Source organism: Oncorhynchus kisutch, linkage group LG16, assembly GCF_002021735.2.
Source record: "Oncorhynchus kisutch isolate 150728-3 linkage group LG16, Okis_V2, whole genome shotgun sequence".
Lineage (NCBI taxonomy): Eukaryota > Metazoa > Chordata > Actinopteri > Salmoniformes > Salmonidae > Oncorhynchus > Oncorhynchus kisutch.
Genome location: NC_034189.2, coordinates 1,975,054 through 1,992,410, shown reverse-complemented (window position 1 = coordinate 1,992,410; position 17,357 = coordinate 1,975,054). Strand labels below are relative to the sequence as shown.

Here is a 17,357-nt window from a genome sequence, read left to right as displayed (position 1 = left end):
TTACTCCACTAGATTAGAGACAATGTCTTCAGTAGTACAGCATGTTATTACTCCACTAGATTAGAGACAATGTCTCCAGTAGTGGAACATGTTATTACTCCACTAGATTAGAGACAATGTCTTCAGTAGTGGAACATGTTATTAGTCCACTAGATTAGAGACAATGTCTTCAGTAGTGGAACATGTAATTATTCCAAACTCATGAAAGTGACAAACTGACACATTTTCTAACACATTTTAGGAAGCTTTATTTGACAAGTTGGCAACCATACAACGGTGTTGCTCAAGATAAACACACACAATTACATTATAGAAAAATACACTTTCCAATTTCACATGAACAAACAGAATTTAACAGAGCAGCTCAATATAAAACACATTGAAGTCTTTACATCATTCATCATGGACAAAACACTACAACTGTCCTTCTGTTAGTAGTAATGAAGTATTTACATCATTCATCATGGACAAAACACTACAACTCTCCTTCTGTTAGTAGTAATGAAGCCTTTACATCATTCATCATGGACAAAACACTACAACTCTCCTTCTGTTAGTAGTAATGAAACCTTTACATCATTCATCATGGACAAAACACTACAACTTTCCTTCTGTTAGTAGGAATGAAGTCTTTACATCATTCATCATGGACATAACACTACAACTTTCCTTCTGTTAGTAGTAATGAAGCCTTTACATCATTCATCATGGACAAAACACTACAACTTTCCTTCTGTTAGTAGTAATGAAGTCTTTACACCTGATACTGTCAGCTGGTTCCAGTCAGTGGTGTCTGTACGTTCTCATGATAAACTAACTCTTGTTGTTGATAGTTCCAGTCAGTGGTGTCTGTATGTTCTCATGATAAACCAACTCTTGTTGTTGATAGTTCCAGTCAGTGGTGTCTGTATGTTCTCATGATAAACTAACTCTAACTGTGTTGTGGAAACTTCACACCTCTCTGTTGCTGTTGATGGAGGTCAAGGCTGCAGCGTCTAAAAATAAGTCTGTTGGTGTGAAAAGGGGAGGAGGGAGAGAGAAGATAAGAGAAAGGAGAAGTAAAGAGATGGACTGACAGGGTTGTGGTTATTCACCGCAGCTGAAGAGAGCATCTTCTTCCATCCACCATAACGTTCTGATGAACAGGGTCACTAGGTAAAGAGAGAGGAGAGAGAGATGAGTGAGGGACAGAGGAGCTGATCCAGTCTACTACAGTGAAGACCTCCAACACCATGACGTTCTGATGAACAGGATCACTAGGTAAAGAGAGAGGAGAGAGAGATGAGTGAGGGACAGAGGAGCTGATCCAGCCTACTACAATGAAGACTTCCAACACCACAGGAACAGTTATAGACCCCAACAGGTCTCAGTGTTTAATGTGTAGTTAGATACATTTATACACCCCAACAGGTCTCAGTGTTTAATGTGTAGTTAGATATATTTATACACCCCAACAGGTCTCAGTGTTTAATGTGTAGTTAGATACATTTATACACCCCAACAGGTCTCAGTGTTTAATGTGTAGTTAGATATATTTATACACCCCAACAGGTCTCAGTGTTTAATGTGTAGTTAGATACATTTATACACCCCAACATACAGGCCAATTATAATGACTGATACAACCAGGTGTTTGACTGGTGTTTTAAGTGTTTAGAACTCTGAATGCACATCACACAGAATACGTGCAGCTGAAGTCGGAAGTTCACATACACTTGAGCCAAAAATATTTAAACTCAGTTTTTCACAATTCCTGACATTTAATGGTGCTTCACGGTTGGGATGGTGTTCTTTGGCTTGCAAGCCTCCCCCTTTTTCCTCTAGATATAACGATGGTCATTATGGCCAAACAGTTCAATTTTTTGTTTCATCAGACCAGAGGACATCTCTCCAAAAAGAACGATCTTTGTCCCCATGTGCAGTTGCAAACCGTAGTCTGGCTTTTTCATGGCGGTTTTGGAGCAGTGGAATCTTCCTTGCTGAGCGGCCTTTCAGGTTATGTTGATATAGGACTCGTTTTACTCTGGATACAGATACTTTTGTACCTGTTTCCTCCAGCATCTTGACAAGGTCCTTTGCTGTTGTTCTGGGATTGATTTGCACTTTTCGCGCCAAAGTACAATCATCTCTAAGAGACAGAACGCGTCTCCATCCTGAGCGGTATGACGGCTGCGTGGTCCCATGGTGTTTATACTTGCGTACTATTGTTTGTACAGATGAATGTGGTACCTTCAGGCATTTGGAAATTGCTCCCAAGGATGAACCAGACTTATGGAGGTCTACAATTTCTTTCTGAGGTCTTGTCTGATTTCTTTTGATTTTCCCATGATGTCAAGCGAAGAGGCACTGAGTTTGAAATACATCCACAGGTACACCTCCAATTGACTCAGATGATGTCAATTAGCCTATCAGAAGCTTCTAAGCCTTTCTAATCGACCTGGCCCGGGTATCCTGGAAGGACATTGACCTCATCCCGTCAGTTGAGGATGCCTGGTCATTCTTTAAAAGTAACTTCCTCACCATTTTAGACAAGCATGCTCCGTTCAAAAAATGCAGAACTAAGAACAGATATAGCCCTTGGTTCACTCCAGACCTGACTGCCCTCGACCAGCGCAAAAACATCCTGCAATAGCATTGAATAGTCCCCGCGATATGCAACTGTTTAGGGAAGTCAGGAACCAATACACGCAGTCAGTCAGGAAAGCTAAGGCCAGCTTCTTCAGGCAGAAATTTACATCCTGTAGCTCCAATTCCAAAAAGTTCTGGAACACTGTGAAGTCCATGGAGAACAAGAGCACCTCCTCCCAGCTGCCCACTGCACTGAGGCTAGGTAACACGGTCACCACCGATAAATCCATGATTATCGAAAACTTCAACAAGCATTTCTCAACGGCTGGCCATGCCTTCCGCCTGGCTACTCCAACCTCGGCCAACAGCTCCGCCCCCCCCGCAGCTACTCGCCCAAGCCTCTCCAGGTTCTCCTTTACCCAAATCCAGATAGCAGATGTTCTGAAAGAGCTGCAAAAACTGGACCCGTACAAATCAGCTGGGCTTGACAATCTGGACCCTCTATTTCTGAAACTATCCGCCGCCATTGTCGCAACCCCTATTACCAGCATGTTCAACCTCTCTTTCATATCGTCTGAGATCCTCAAGGATTGGAATGCTGCCGCAGTCATCCCCCTCTTCAAAGGGACCCAAACTGTTACAGACCTATATCCATCCTGCCCTGCCTATCTAAGGTCTTCGAAAGCCAAGTCAACAAACAGGTCACTGACCATCTCGAATCCCACCGTACCTTGTCCGCTGTGCAATCTGGTTTCCGAGCCGGTCACGGGTACACCTCAGCCACGCTCAAGGTACTAAACGATATCATAACCGCCATCGATAAAAGACAGTACTGTGCAGCCGTCTTCATCGAACTTGCCAAGGCTTTCGACTCTGTCAATCACCATATTCTTATCGGCAGACTCAGTAGCCTCGGTTTTTTGGATGACTGCCTTGCCTGGTTCACCAACTACTTTGCAGACAGAGTTCAGTGTGTCAAATCGGAGGGCATGCTGTCCGGTCCTCTGGCAGTCTCTATGGGGGTGCCACAGGGTTCAGTCCTTGGGCCGACTCTTTTCTCTGTATATATCAATGATGTTGCTCTTACTGCGGGCGATTCCCTGATCCACCTCTACGCAGACGACACCATTCTATATACTTCCGGCCCGTCCTTGGACACTGTGCTATCTAACCTCCAAACGAGCTTCAATGCCATACAACACTCCTTCCGTGGCCTCCAACTGCTCTTAAACGCTAGTAAAACCAAATGCATGCTTTTCAACCGTTCGCTGCCTGCACCCGCACACCTGACCAGCATCACCACCCTGGATGGTTCCGACCTTGAATATGTGGACATCTATAAGTACCTAGGTACGCAACTGGCTAGACTGTAAACTCTCCTTCCAGACTCATATCAAACATTTCCAATCGAAAATCAAATCAAGAGTCGGCTTTCTATTCCGCAACAAATCCTCCTTCACTCATGCCGCCAAACTTACCCTAGTAAAACTGACTATCCTACCAATCCTCGACTTCGGCGATGTCATCTACAAAATTGCTTCCAACACTCTACTCAGCAAACTGGATGCAGTTTATCACAGTGCCATCCGTTTTGTCACTAAAGCACCTTATACCACCCACCATGCTCTAGTCGGCTGGCCCACTGGCTCCAGGTCATCTACAAGTCCATGCTAGGTAAAGCTCCGCCTTATCTCAGTTCACTGGTCACGATGGCAACACCCATCCGTAGCACGCGCTCCAGCAGGTGTATCTCACTGATCATCCCTAAAGCCAACACCTCATTTGGCCGCCTTCGTTCCAGTTCTCTGCTGCCTGTGACTGGAACGAATTGCAAAAATCTCTGAAGTTGGAGACTTTTATCTCCCTCACCAACTTCAAACATCTGCTGTCTGAGCAGCTAACCGATCGCTGCAGCTGTACATAGTCTATCGGTAAATAGCCCACCCATTTTTACCTACCTCATCCCCATACTGTTTTTATTTATTTACTTTTCTGCTCTTTTGCACACCAATATCTCTACCTGTACATGACCATCTGATCATTTATCACTCCAGTGTTAATCTGCAAAATTGTAATTATTCGCCTACCTCCTCATGCCTTTTGCACACATTGTATATAGACTCCCCTTTTTTTTCTACTGTGTTATTGACTTGTTAATTGTTTACTCCATGTGTAACTCTGTGTTGTCTGTTCACACTGCTATGCTTTATCTTGGCCAGGTCGCAGTTGCAAATGAGAACTTGTTCTCAACTAACCTACCTGGTTAAATAAAGGTGTTCTCAACTAACCTACCTGGTTAAATAAAGGTGTTCTCAACTAACCTACCTGGTTAAATAAAGGTGTTCTCAACTAGCCTACCTGGTTAAATAAAGGTGTTCTCAACTAGCCTACCTGGTTAAATAAAGGTGTTCTCAACTAACCTACCTGGTTAAATAAAGGTGTTCTCAACTAGCCTACCTGGTTATATAAAGGTGTTCTCAACTAGCCTACCTGGTTAAATAAAGGTGTTCTCAACTAGCCTACCTGGTTAAATAAAGGTGTTCTCAACTAGCCTACCTGGTTAAATAAAGGTGTTCTCAACTAGCCTACCTGGTTAAATAAAGGTGTTCTCAACTAGCCTACCTGGTTAAATAAAGGTGTTCTCAACTAGCCTACCTGGTTAAATAAAGGTGTTCTCAACTAGCCTACCTGGTTAAATAAAGGTGTTCTCAACTAGCCTACCTGGTTAAATAAAGGTGTTCTCAACTAGTCTACCTGGTTAAATAAAGGTGAAATAAAAATAAAAAATAAAATAAAGCCATGACATCATTTTCTGTAATTCAACACGCTGTTTAAATTAGCCTGTCAGAAGCCTCTAAAGCCATGACATAAAGCCATGTGTTTAAAGGCCCAGTCAACTTAGTGTAGGTAAACTTCTGACCCACTGGAATTGTGATACAGTGAATTATAAGTGAAATAATCTGTCTGTAAACAATTGTTGGAAAAATGACCTGTGTCATGAAGTAGATGTCTTAACCGACTGCACAAAGTGGATGAAATTTGAAAATGAGTACCAACTATGTAAAGTAGAGGCAGAAGAGGGAGGTATGTGTTTGTGTGTGTGTGTGTGTGTGTGTGTGTGTGTGTGTGTGTGTGTGTGTGTGTGTGTGTGTGTGTGTGTGTGTGTGTGTGTGTGTGTGTGTGTGTGTGTGTGTGTGTGTTTGTTTCTCTGCATGTATGTCTGTTTGTTTGGCTCAGTTTGGGTGTCTGTGTTCTGTGTGGCTCAGTTAGTAGAGAATGGCGCTTGGAAAAGTTCAACCATGTATCCACTCACGGTTGTAAGTCGCTCTGGACAAGTGTTTCTGCTAAATGACTCACTACTTACTGTAAGTGGCTCTGGACAAGTGTTTCTGCTAAATGACTCACTACTTACTGTAAGTGGCTCTGGACAAGTGTTTCTGCTAAATGACTCACTACTTACTGTAAGTGGCTCTGGACAAGTGTTTCTGCTAAATGACTCACTACTTACTGTAAGTCGCTCTGGACAAGTGTTTCTGCTAAATGACTCACTACTTACTGTAAGTGGCTCTGGACAAGTGTTTCTGCTAAATGACTCACTACTTACTGTAAGTGGCTCTGGACAAGTGTTTCTGCTAAATGACTCACTACTTACTGTAAGTGGCTCTGGACAAGTGTTTCTGCTAAATGACTCACTACTTACTGTAAGTGGCTCTGGACAAGTGTTTCTGCTAAATGACTCACTACTTACTGTAAGTGGCTCTGGACAAGTGTTTCTGCTAAATGACTTACTACTTACTGTAAGTGGCTCTGGACAAGTGTTTCTGCTAAATGACTCACTACTTACTGTAAGTGGCTCTGGACAAGTGTTTCTGCTAAATGACTCACTACTTACTGTAAGTGGCTCTGGACAAGTGTTTCTGCTAAATGACTCACTACTTACTGTAAGTGGCTCTGGACAAGTGTTTCTGCTAAATGACTCACTACTTACTGTAAGTCGCTCTGGACAAGTGTTTCTGCTAAATGACTCACTACTTACTGTAAGTAGCTCTGGACAAGTGTTTCTGCTAAATGACTCACTACTTACTGTAAGTGGCTCTGGACAAGTGTTTCTGCTAAATGACTCACTACTTACTGTAAGTGGCTCTGGACAAGTGTTTCTGCTAAATGACTCACTACTTACTGTAAGTGTCTCTGGACAAGTGTTTCTGCTAAATGACTCACTACTTACTGTAAGTGGCTCTGGACAAGTGTTTCTGCTAAATGACTCACTACTTACTGTAAGTGGCTCTGGACAAGTGTTTCTGCTAAATGACTCACTACTTACTGTAAGTGGCTCTGGACAAGTGTTTCTGCTAAATGACTCACTACTTACTGTAAGTGGCTCTGGACAAGTGTTTCTGCTAAATGACTCACTACTTACTGTAAGTGGCTCTGGACAAGTGTTTCTGCTAAATGACTCACTACTTACTGTAAGTGTCTCTGGACAAGTGTTTCTGCTAAATGACTCACTACTTACTGTAAGTGGCTCTGGACAAGTGTTTCTGCTAAATGACTCACTACTTACTGTAAGTGTCTCTGGACAAGTGTTTCTGCTAAATGACTCACTACTTACTGTAAGTGGCTCTGGACAAGTGTTTCTGCTAAATGACTCACTACTTACTGTAAGTGGCTCTGGACAAGTGTTTCTGCTAAATGACTCACTACTTACTGTAAGTGGCTCTGGACAAGTGTTTCTGCTAAATGACTCACTACTTACTGTAAGTGGCTCTGGACAAGTGTTTCTGCTAAATGACTCACTACTTACTGTAAGTCGCTCTGGACAAGTGTTTCTGCTAAATGACTCACTACTTACTGTAAGTGGCTCTGGACAAGTGTTTCTGCTAAATGACTCACTACTTACTGTAAGTAGCTCTGGACAAGTGTTTCTGCTAAATGACTCACTACTTACTGTAAGTGGCTCTGGACAAGTGTTTCTGCTAAATGACTCACTACTTACTGTAAGTGGCTCTGGACAAGTGTTTCTGCTAAATGACTCACTACTTACTGTAAGTGGCTCTGGACAAGTGTTTCTGCTAAATGACTCACTACTTACTGTAAGTGGCTCTGGACAAGTGTTTCTGCTAAATGACTCACTACTTACTGTAAGTGGCTCTGGACAAGTGTTTCTGCTAAATGACTCACTACTTACTGTAAGTGGCTCTGGACAAGTGTTTCTGCTAAATGACTCACTACTTACTGTAAGTGGCTCTGGACAAGTGTTTCTGCTAAATGACTCACTACTTACTGTAAGTGTCTCTGGACAAGTGTTTCTTCTAAATGACTCACTACTTACTGTAAGTGGCTCTGGACAAGTGTTTCTGCTAAATGACTCACTACTTACTGTAAGTGTCTCTGGACAAGTGTTTCTGCTAAATGACTCACTACTTACTGTAAGTGGCTCTGGACAAGTGTTTCTGCTAAATGACTCACTACTTACTGTAAGTGGTCTGGACAAGTGTTTCTGCTAAATGACTCACTACTTACTGTAAGTGTCTCTGGACAAGTGTTTCTGCTAAATGACTCACTACTTACTGTAAGTGGCTCTGGACAAGTGTTTCTGCTAAATGACTCACTACTTACTGTAAGTGTCTCTGGACAAGTGTTTCTGCTAAATGACTCACTACTTACTGTAAGTGGCTCTGGACAAGTGTTTCTGCTAAATGACTCACTACTTACTGTAAGTGGCTCTGGACAAGTGTTTCTGCTAAATGACTCACTACTTACTGTAAGTGGCTCTGGACAAGTGTTACTGCTAAATGACTCACTACTTACTGTAAGTGGCTCTGGACAAGTGTTTCTGCTAAATGACTCACTACTTACTGTAAGTGGCTCTGGACAAGTGTTTCTGCTAAATGACTCACTACTTACTGTAAGTCGCTCTGGACAAGTGTTTCTGCTAAATGACTCACTACTTACTGTAAGTCGCTCTGGACAAGTGTTTCTGCTAAATGACTCACTACTTACTGTAAGTCGCTCTGGACAAGTGTTTCTGCTAAATGACTCACTACTTACTGTAAGTGGCTCTGGACAAGTGTTTCTGCTAAATGACTCACTACTTACTGTAAGTGGCTCTGGACAAGTGTTTCTGCTAAATGACTCACTACTTACTGTAAGTGGTCTGGACAAGTGTTTCTGCTAAATGACTCACTACTTACTGTAAGTGTCTCTGGACAAGTGTTTCTGCTAAATGACTCACTACTTACTGTAAGTGGCTCTGGACAAGTGTTTCTGCTAAATGACTCACTACTTACTGTAAGTGGCTCTGGACAAGTGTTTCTGCTAAATGACTCACTACTTACTGTAAGTGGCTCTGGACAAGTGTTTCTGCTAAATGACTCACTACTTACTGTAAGTGGCTCTGGACAAGTGTTTCTGCTAAATGACTCACTACTTACTGTAAGTGGCTCTGGACAAGTGTTACTGCTAAATGACTCACTACTTACTGTAAGTGGCTCTGGACAAGTGTTTCTGCTAAATGACTCACTACTTACTGTAAGTGGCTCTGGACAAGTGTTTCTGCTAAATGACTCACTACTTACTGTAAGTCGCTCTGGACAAGTGTTTCTGCTAAATGACTCACTACTTACTGTAAGTCGCTCTGGACAAGTGTTTCTGCTAAATGACTCACTACTTACTGTAAGTCGCTCTGGACAAGTGTTTCTGCTAAATGACTCACTACTTACTGTAAGTGGCTCTGGACAAGTGTTTCTGCTAAATGACTCACTACTTACTGTAAGTGGCTCTGGACAAGTGTTTCTGCTAAATGACTCACTACTTACTGTAAGTGGCTCTGGACAAGTGTTTCTGCTAAATGACTCACTACTTACTGTAAGTGGCTCTGGACAAGTGTTTCTGTTAAATGACTCACTACTTACTGTAAGTGGCTCTGGACAAGTGTTTCTGCTAAATGACTCACTACTTACTGTAAGTGGCTCTGGACAAGTGTTTCTGCTAAATGACTCACTACTTACTGTAAGTCGCTCTGGACAAGTGTTTCTGCTAAATGACTCACTACTTACTGTAAGTGGCTCTGGACAAGTGTTTCTGCTAAATGACTCACTACTTACTGTAAGTCGCTCTGGACAAGTGTTTCTGCTAAATGACTCACTACTTACTGTAAGTCGCTCTGGACAAGTGTTTCTGCTAAATGACTCACTACTTACTGTAAGTCGCTCTGGACAAGTGTTTCTGCTAAATGACTCACTACTTACTGTAAGTGGCTCTGGACAAGTGTTTCTGCTAAATGACTCACTACTTACTGTAAGTGGCTCTGGACAAGTGTTTCTGCTAAATGACTCACTACTTACTGTAAGTGGCTCTGGACAAGTGTTTCTGCTAAATGACTCACTACTTACTGTAAGTGGCTCTGGACAAGTGTTTCTGCTAAATGACTCACTACTTACTGTAAGTGGCTCTGGACAAGTGTTTCTGCTAAATGACTCACTACTTACTGTAAGTGGCTCTGGACAAGTGTTTCTGCTAAATGACTCACTACTTACTGTAAGTCGCTCTGGACAAGTGTTTCTGCTAAATGACTCACTACTTACTGTAAGTCGCTCTGGACAAATGTTTCTGCTAAATGACTCACTACTTACTGTAAGTCGCTCTGGACAAGTGTTTCTGCTAAATGACTCACTACTTACTGTAAGTGGCTCTGGACAAGTGTTTCTGCTAAATGACTCACTACTTACTGTAAGTGGCTCTGGACAAGTGTTTCTGCTAAATGACTCACTACTTACTGTAAGTGGCTCTGGACAAGTGTTTCTGCTAAATGACTCACTACTTACTGTAAGTGGCTCTGGACAAGTGTTTCTGCTAAATGACTCACTACTTACTGTAAGTGGCTCTGGACAAGTGTTTCTGCTAAATGACTCACTACTTACTGTAAGTGGCTCTGGACAAGTGTTTCTGCTAAATGACTCACTACTTACTGTAAGTGGCTCTGGACAAGTGTTTCTGCTAAATGACTCACTACTTACTGTAAGTCGCTCTGGACAAGTGTTTCTGCTAAATGACTCACTACTTACTGTAAGTGGCTCTGGACAAGTGTTTCTGCTAAATGACTCACTACTTACTGTAAGTGGCTAAATGACCAAAATATTTTAAAAAATATATACATGTAAAATGTGGGACAGAGGGACAGGGGTGATGTTGTTCACAGAGAGACTTATCAGAGCAGGAGATCTGTGGCTGATTGAGGTTGTAGCTAAATGTCTATGTGTGTGTGGGGGGGGCAGCATCTATTTTTAATGCTGTCAGTAGTAAGGACATTTCATTTGGTGACTTTGGGTCTTTTGAGCATCATGTTATACTGTTTAAATGTCAGCCACCAGACCAGAGCATCATGTTAGAATGTTTAAATGTCAGCCACCAGACCAGAGCATCATGTTATACTGTTTAAATGTCAGCCATCAGAGCATCATGCTATACTGTTTAAATGTCAGCCACCAGAGCATCATGTTATACTGTTTAAATGTCAGCCACCAGAGCATCATGTTGTACTGTTTAAATGTCAGCCACCAGACCAGAGCATCATGTCATACTGCTTAAATGGCAGCCACCATAACCACAGCCATACTCTGGACCTGGTTATTACTAAGGGGCTATCTACATGGCCCACCCATAACCACAGCAATACTCTGGACCTGGTTATTACCAAGGGGATTTCTACTGGGCCCACCCATAACCACAGCCATACTCTGGACCTGGTTATTACCAAGGGGCTTTCTACTGGGCCCACCCATAACCACAGCAATACTCTGGACCTGGTTATTACCAAGGGGCTTTCTACTGGGCCCACCCATAACCACAGCCATACTCTGGACCTGGTTATTACCAAGGGGCTTTCTACTGGACCCACCCATAACAACAGCCATACATAGCCATGCAGAAGTGCTGCACTCTGTTGACTATGATGTCACATGTGGTGTTCCACAAGGTTCCATTGTGGGTCCGGTACTGTCCAGTTAATATATGTTACCCAGCAGGGTTATCAGTCCTGTACTGTCCAGTTAATATATGTTACCCAGCAGGGTTATCAGTCCTGTACTGTCCAGTTAATATATGTTACCCCTTGGCAAGGTTATCAGTCCTGTACTGTCCAGTTAATATATGTTACCCCTTGGCAGGGTTATCAGTCCAGTACTGTCCAGTTAATATATGTTACCCCTTGGCAGGGTTATCAGAAAGCACAGCATTGATTTTAATTTTAGCTTCACAGATAAATTGTTAGACTGTGTTAGTGATTGAAATACTTATATGGCTCACAACTTCCTCCAGCTAAAGCAAGACAAGATGTAATTATTGTTGGAGCCAAGACAAGACCGATGTAATTATTGTTGGAGCCAAAGCAAGACCGATGTAATTATTGTTGGAGCCAAGGCAAGACCGATGTAATTATTGTTGGAGCCAAAGCACAGAGAGAGAATCTGGCCGCACACTTGAATTCACAGGCAACAAAGATTAATCACCAGGTAAAAAACCTAGGTGTTATTTTAGATTCTGAACTCTTTAATCACACATTAGGAATGTGACCAAAATAGCTTTTTACCACCGGAGGAACATTACCAAGGTGCAGCTGTTTCTCTCTCAGGCTGATACAGACAGACTCATCAATGCTTTTATTACAAGCAGGCTTGACTACTGTAATGCTCTCCTGTCTGGTCTAACCGAGAAAGCCTTTGATAAACTGCAAAACATACAGAACGCTGCAGCAGGGTACTGACCAATACCAGACAGAGAACACATTACACCGGTTTAATGGTCTCTGCACTGTAAAACATACAGAATGCTGCAGGGTACTGACCAAGACCAGAAAGAGAACACATTACACCAGTTTTAAGGTCTCTGTACTGTAAAACATACAGAATGCTGCAGGGTACTGACCAAGACCAGACAGAGAACACATTACACTGGTTTTAAGGTCTCTGTACTGTAAAACATACAGAATGCTGCAGGGTACTGACCAAGACCAGACAGAGAACACATTACACTGGTTTTAAGGTCTCTGTACTGGCTGCCTGTGAGTTTTAGAATTCATTATAATATTCTTCTATTTTATTTTATTTAAATCAATCCTCTGGCCTTTTAACTACCCCAAAGCCTAGGACCAGGAGGCATGGAGAGACAGCCTTTTAACTATCCCAAAGCCTAGGACCAAGAGGCATGGAGAGGCAGCCTTTAGTTGTTATACCCCCAGCCTGCAGTTACTGTGCCCCCAGCCTCTAGTTACTGTGCCCCCAGCCTGTAGTTACTATGCCCCCAGCCTGTAGAATAGCCTGCCAGAGAACCTGAGGGGGGCTGAAACTGTGGACATATTTAAAAGAGATCTTAAAATACATATTTTTTGCTTAGCTTTTCCTCAGAGAGCTTTTTAGTAGCTCAGTTGTATTGTTATGATTTTGAAGCACATTGTGTTGCATTCCATGTCTGAAATGTGCTGTATAAATGACGCTTGATTTAAATAGATTTGATCTCTATCTATCTATCTCTCTCTCTATCTCTTTCTCTCTCGCACAGACATGTAAACACACAACACAACCTCACAATGCTAAATGCTACAAGCTAGGCCTCCAGGTGTAGTGGCTTGTGTGTTTGACTCTCAGATACAAAGTCTCTGGGTGTGAAAGTGAGTCAAACAAGACAAGTTCAGAAGAGATGGTACAACATGCTACATCATTAGTAACAAACACAACATGCTACATTCTTCATAACATAACATGATACATCATTCATAGGAAACAACATGCTACATCATTCATAGCAAACACAACATGCTACATCATTCATAACAAACACAACATGCTACATCATTCATATCACAACATGTTACACCATTCATAACAAACAGATCTTGCTACATCATTCACAACACAACATGTTACATCATTCACAACAAACACAACATGCTACATTGTTCATAACACAACATGCTACAACATTCATAACAAACACAACATGCTACATCATTCATAACACAACACAACATGCTACATCATTCATAACAATCACAACATGCTACATCATTCATAACACAACATGCTACAACATTCATAACAAACACAACATGCTACATGATTCATAACACAACATGCTACATGATTCATAACACAACATGCTACATCATTCATAACAAACACAACATGCAACATCATTAATACAAACATACCATGCTACATCATTCATAACAATCACAACATGCTACATCATTCATAACACAACATGCTACATCATTCATAACACAACATGCTACATCATTCATAACAAACACAACATGCTACATCATTCATAACACAACATGCTACATCATTCATAACAATCACAACATGCTACATCATTCATAACAAGCACAACATGCTACATCATTCATAACACAACATGCTACATCATTCATAACAAACACAACATGCAACATCATTAATACAAACATACCATGCTACATCATTCATAACAATCACAACATGCTACATCATTCATAACACAACATGCTACATCATTCATAACACAACATGCTACATCATTCATAACAAACACAACATGCTACATCATTCATAACACAACATGCTACATCATTCATAACAATCACAACATGCTACATCATTCATAACAAGCACAACATGCTACATCATTCATGACACACGCCACATGCTACATCATACATAACAAGCACAACATGCTACATCATTCATGACACACGCCACATGCTACATCATACATAACAAGCACAACATGCTACATCATTCATAACAAGCACAACATGCTACATCATTCATAACAAGCACAACATGCTACATCATTCATAACAAACACAACATGCTACATCATTCATAACAAGCACAACATGCTACATCATTCATAACAAGCACAACATGCTACATCATTCATAACAAACACAACATGCTACATCATTCATAACAAGCACAACATGCTACATCATTCATGACACACGCCACATGCTACATCATACATAACAAGCACAACATGCTACATCATTCATAACAAGCACAACATGCTACATCATTCATAACAAGCACAACATGCTACATCATTCATAACAAGCACAACATGCTACATCATTCATAACAAGCACAACATGCTACATCATTCATAACAAACACAACATGCTACATCATTCATAACAAGCACAACATGCTACATCATTCATGACACACGCCACATGCTACATCATACATAACAAGCACAACATGCTACATCATTCATAACAAGCACAACATGCTACATCATTCATAACAAGCACAACATGCTACATCATTCATAACAAGCACAACATGCTACATCATTCATAACAAACACAACATGCTACATCATTCATAACAAACACAACATGCTACATCATTCATAACACAACATGCTACATCATTCATAACAAACACAACATGCTACATCATTCATAACAAACACAACATGCTACATCATTCATAACAATCACAACATGCTACATCATTCATAGCATTACATGATAGATCATTAAGAACACAACATGCTACATCATTCATAACAATCACAACATGCTACATCATTCATAACAAACACAACATGCTACATCATTCATAACAAACAGAACAATCTACATCGTTCATAACAAACACCACATGCTACATCGTTCATAACAAACAGAACAATCTACATCGTTCATAACAAACACCACATGCTACATCGTTCATAACAAACACCACATGCTACATCGTTCATAACAAACACAACATGCTACATCATTCATAACAAACATAACATGCTACAACATTCATAACAAACACTTAATTTTGTAGTTAAGGTTGAAGTTAGGGTTAGCGTTGAAATTAGGGTTGGAGTTGAAGTTAGGGTTAGGGTTGAAATTAGGGGTAGTGTTGAAGTTAGAGTTGAAGTTAGTTAGTTCAGTCTGTACATTAGGGTTAGTGGACCAGTGATCTGGACCTACCTCAGTCTGTACATTAGGGTTAGTGATACAGTGATCTGGATCTACCTCAGTCTGTACATTAGGGTTAGTGATACAGTGATCTGGACCTACCTCAGTCTGTACATTAGGGTTAGTGATACAGTGATCTGGACCTACCTCAGTCTGTACGTTACGTCCCTGGATCCAGATACAGCTCTACCTAAAATTCACATAGATTACATTTGTTAAAATGGCAATATCTACCTTTTTGAGTAACCCAACTAATCCACGAAGAATTGTGTTATTTATCTATCAAACTGCTGTAAAGCCAATCTAAGTAGCGGTAGATCTGTTCTTTGTGAGATATTTCTATGCTTCCCGTTCCAAAGTTTGGTTTTTGAAGATCTATTATCTATTATTATAATAATGATTATCTACACTATACATGGTGCTTCATTTGTAAATCTGAACAAAAAGTGAGCTAGTTCTTTTTCATGCTGGAACGACCTTTTGACCTGTATCTCTGTCTGTCTGTCTTCACCGCTGAGTAGACAGGGTCTGGAACAACCTGACCTGTATCTCTGTCTGTCTGTCTTCACTGCTGAGTAGACAGGGTCTGGAACGACCTACTGACCTGTATCTCTGTCTGTCTGTCTTCACCGCTGAGTAGACAGGGTCTGGAACAACCTTCTGACCTGTATCTCTGTCTGTCTTCACTGCTGAGTAGACAGGGTCTGGAACGACCTTCTGACCTGTATCTATGTCTATCTGTCTTCACTGCTGAGTAGACAGGTTCTGGAACGACCTTCTGACCTGTATCTCTGTCTGTTTGTCTTCACCTCTGAGTAGACAGGGTCTGGAACGACCTTTTGACCTGTATCTCTGTCTGTCTTCACCGCTGAGTAGACAGGGTCTGGAACAACCTTTTGACCTGTATCTCTGTCTGTCTTCACTGCTGAGTAGACAGGGTCTGGAACGACCTTCTGACCTGTATCTCTGTCTGTCTGTCTTCACTGCTGAGTAGACAGGGTCTGGAACGACCTTTTGACCTGTATCTCCGTTTGTCTGTCTTCACCGATGAGTAGACAGGGTCTGGAACGACCTACTGACCTGTATCTCTTTCTGTCTGTCTTCACTGCTGAGTAGACAGGTTCTGGAACGACCTTCTGACCTGTATCTCTGTCTGTCTGTCTTCACTGCTGAGTAGACAGGGTCTGGAACAACCTTTTGACCTGTATCTCTGTCTGTCTTCACTGCTGAGTAGACAGGGTCTGGAACGACCTTCTGACCTGTATCTCTGTCTGTCTGTCTTCACTGCTGAGTAGACAGGGTCTGGAACGACCTTTTGACCTGTATCTCTGTCTGTCTGTCTTCACCGATGAGTAGACAGGGTCTGGAACGACCTACTGACCTGTATCTCTTTCTGTCTGTCTTCACTGCTGAGTAGACAGGGTCTGGAACAACCTTTTGACCTGTATCTCTGTCTGTCTTCACTGCTGAGTAACCAGGTTCTGGAATGACCTTCTCTGATAGAAACACATAAACAGGTTACAACTAGTGACATCTTTAAAACACGGTAAAAACATACAGTGCCTTGCGAAAGTATTCGGCCCCCTTGAACTTTGCGACCTTTTGCCACATTTCAGGCTTCAAACATAAAGATATAAAACTGTATTTTTTGTGAAGAATCAACAACAAGTGGGACACAATCATGAAGTGGAACGACATTTATTGGATATTTCAAACTTTTTTAACAAATCAAAAACTGAAAAATTGGGTGTGCAAAATTATTCAGCCCCTTTACTTTCAGTGCAGCAAACTCTCTCCAGAAGTTCAGTGAGGATCTCTGATTGAT

General features: G+C 41.5%; 1 long non-coding RNA gene across 2 annotated transcripts; it reads right to left on the bottom strand.

Moving 5' to 3' along the window:
* Positions 1-231: 231 nt before the first annotated feature.
* Positions 232-17,115, bottom strand: LOC116353902 (uncharacterized). 2 transcript variants are annotated; one of them, XR_004203269.1, is made up of 3 exons: positions 16,914-17,115; positions 15,680-15,722; positions 232-1,151 (listed from the first exon to the last, which is right to left on the bottom strand). It is a non-coding gene; the product is annotated as an uncharacterized LOC116353902 (long non-coding RNA). The 2 variants fall into 2 exon arrangements; XR_004203268.1 differs by lacking the exon at positions 16,914-17,115 and adding an exon at positions 16,137-16,877.
* Positions 17,116-17,357: the final 242 nt, after the last annotated feature.